Here is a 3,397-nt window from a genome sequence, read left to right on the forward strand (position 1 = left end):
CCATATCTTCAAGGCGTGTACTACCGCCGCAAGTTCTAAATCATGCGTCGAGTAGTTCTGCTCATGTTTCTTCAATTGTCTTGATGCATAGGCTATCACTTTTCCATTCTGCATCAGCACACATCCCAATCCTTACTTGGATGCATCACTGTATATAACAAGCCCTTTCGTACCCTCAAGTATTGTTAACACGGGTGCTGATATCAACCTCTATTTAAGTTCTCAGAAACTTTGTTCATATCTATCCATCCATTGGAATCTTACTCCCTTCCTTGTAAGCTACGTCATTGGTCCAGCTATTTTGGAGAATCCTTCTATGAATCTCCGATAATATCCTGCTAATCCTAGAAAGCTCCGTACTTCGCCAGCATTAGTTGGTGCTTTCCAATTGGTTACTGCTTCCACTTTCGTTGGATCTACCTCAATCCCTTGGGCAGTGACTATATGTCTGAGAAATCCAACTCGTTCAAGCCAGAACTCACATTTCTTGAATTTGGCATACAGTTTCTCCTTGCGTAATACCTCTAATGCTATTCTTAGGTGCTCTTCATGTTGCTCCTTACTCTTAGAATATATCAGAATGTCATCAACGAAGACTATGACAAATTTATCCAAGTACTGATGAAATACACAATTCATCAGGTCCATGAACACTGCAGGTGCATTGGTTAGCCCAAACGGCATCACTGTAAACTCGTCGTGTCCATAACGAGTTCTGAAAGCTCTCTTGGGTATATCCTTTGACTTTACTTTCAATTGATGGTATCCCGATCGTAAGTCGATCTTGAAAAATAGCTTAGCTCCTTTCAGTTGATCTAACAGATCCTCGATTCTCGGGAGTGGGTACTTATTCTTGATAGTTAATCGATTTAACTCCCTATAATCGGTGCACATCCTCATGCTTCCATCCTTTTTCTTCACAAACAACACCGGCGCACCCCATGGAGATACACTTGGCCATGTAAAGCCCATATCTAGGAGTTCTTGCAACTGCTCCTTTAACTCTTGTAGTTCCTTCGAGGCCATTCGGTATAGGGCTTTTGACACTGGTGCCACTCCGAGAATTAGGTCTATGGTGAATTCCACTTGCCTATCTGGTGGAATACCAGATAGATCTTCTGGAAACATATCTATGAATTCCCGTACTATTGCTACGTCTTCAACCTTTATCGTCTCCTGTTTCCTTCCTGAGATGTTTACTAAATATCCTTGACATGTTTTTTTTCTCAACATCTTCTCAACTTGTAAAGCCGATACTAGTCGAATAAAAGGTTTCGTCTTCATTCCAAGGAACGAAAATGGTTCCTCTCCTGGCTTCTAAAATGATACCTCCCTTTCCTTATATCAGATGGTGGCGTAATTACAACCCAACCAATCCATGCCTAGTATTACATCAAAATCCTTCATTTCTATCATGTATAGGTTCGCTTCCATTGGTTTTCCCTCAGCTTCAATACTTATTGATTTGGCTATTCTATCAGTACTCAAAGGGTTGCCTGAAGGAATGCTAACCTCTAATGTACCTTCCGACTTATCACAGGTAGTATTAGATCTAGCCATAAAAGTTGTCGATACAAAGGAGTGTGTAGCTTCTAAATCAGATAATACATAAGCAGGCGTATTGGCTATCAATAAAGTACCTGCTATGACGTTCGAGTTTTCCTTTGCATCTTTTTGAGTCATTGCAAAAACTCGTGCTCTCCCTTTCTGGTTCTGGTCATTGTTATCATCCTTCTTCGGGGTAAATGTGGGGCAATCCTTAAAAATATGCCCTGGCTTGCCACATCTGAAACAGACATTCTTCCCTTGCAAACACACGCCACGATGCATCTTTCCACACTTAGGACATGGCTCTATAACTGACACAATGCTCTTGTTGGCATTGGCTCCATCATTAGCTTTCTTGTTCTACCACTTACCCTTTCCCTTGTCCTGGCCATTCCATTTCCTTTTACCCATACTGCCATTGTCCGATTGATTGAACAGTTGACTATATTGCTCGGTGCTAGTCTTCTGGAACCAGATAGCATGAGCTCTTTCCAGCATTTCACGGTATGAGGTGAAACGATAGGACATAAGTATCATGCTTATATCTGGGTTCATCCCTTGTTCAAACCTCTTTACTTTCTTGTCCTCTGTATCCACCAGATGTGGAGCATACCTTGAAAGTTGGTCAAACTTCCTTTCATACTCAGTCAGGGACATAATCCTTTGCTTGAGTTGGAGAAATTCACTTTCTTTGTGATCCCTCAAAGACTGTGGAAAGTACTTGTCCATTACTTCCTCTTTAAATCGCTCCCAAGTCAATTCCTCTTGTTACTCTGGGGTCCTCGTCCTTGACATCGAGTCTTACCAGTAGCTTGCATCATCAGAGAACATAAACTCAGCACACTAGACCTTCTAGGCGTCCGTGCACCCTATTAATCGAAATATTCTCTTCAACTTGCAAAGCTACTCCTCGGATGCAAGTGGATCAGCTGCTCCATTGAAGGTAGGGGGCTTGTGTCTTCTAAATCGCTCGACCACTGAAGCATGGGTTGGAGGAGCATTAGGAGCTAGTAGTAGGGGTTGCGCCTGTTTTGGGTTTTGCCTGCCAAGGTCTTGGACCGCTTGGAGGAGATCTCTTATCAAGTTGGTTTGGTTTGCGCGGGCCATTTTCCTTTAGACAAAACGTATGGTTCTTATTAGTTTCATACTTCGAATTCTAACAAAGAAGATAAAGTTTTATTTCTTGACATAAAGGAAGTTGTTACAAGGATTTAAATCTAATCCCTATAAGTTCTACGGATCTTCTTTGGTAGAGCCTCATTTCCAGAGGAGTCTTTCGCCTCAGGTCCGGATTCTATGTCTATCTCAACATGTGGCTCGGGCTCAGGATCATTCCCCTTTTCAGGCTCTTTTTCTTCATCAAGTTCAAATACTATCTTCGGTTGAGGTTCTACGTTTTCCCTCCATAGGTCTAGGAGTGATTGGCAATACACTTCAAACTCAAATATATCTGGGTGCTCCTCTAGCATTACATCCCTAACCGTGACTCCCATATCTCCCCATTGAGGTGGAAGGGAGTGTATGAGGTTATTTATCGCCTCAATATGCATTCTCTCCAGTCCAGCGTTCACCGTTATCATGCATCTCTCATAGACATCATGTATATGTTCGTCAAGTGGTCGGAGCAGATCAGTCACGTAATTCTCATAGGACTGAATGGTGATTCTACGGTTCAATGTTCCTCTATATGCCCTAGCCGTTCTACGAGCCATATCTGTTGCATTTTCACATATCATACACTTTTTTTTTTACTCTTGAAAAAATGGCTACTATTACATAACATTCTACCTATAAATTCTAGCCCAATGCGTATCTTTTGAAAAAAAAACACATCTTTGAAAATAAGCAT

Source organism: Olea europaea, unplaced genomic scaffold, assembly GCF_002742605.1.
Source record: "Olea europaea var. sylvestris unplaced genomic scaffold, O_europaea_v1 scaffold476, whole genome shotgun sequence".
Classification (NCBI taxonomy): domain Eukaryota; kingdom Viridiplantae; phylum Streptophyta; class Magnoliopsida; order Lamiales; family Oleaceae; genus Olea; species Olea europaea.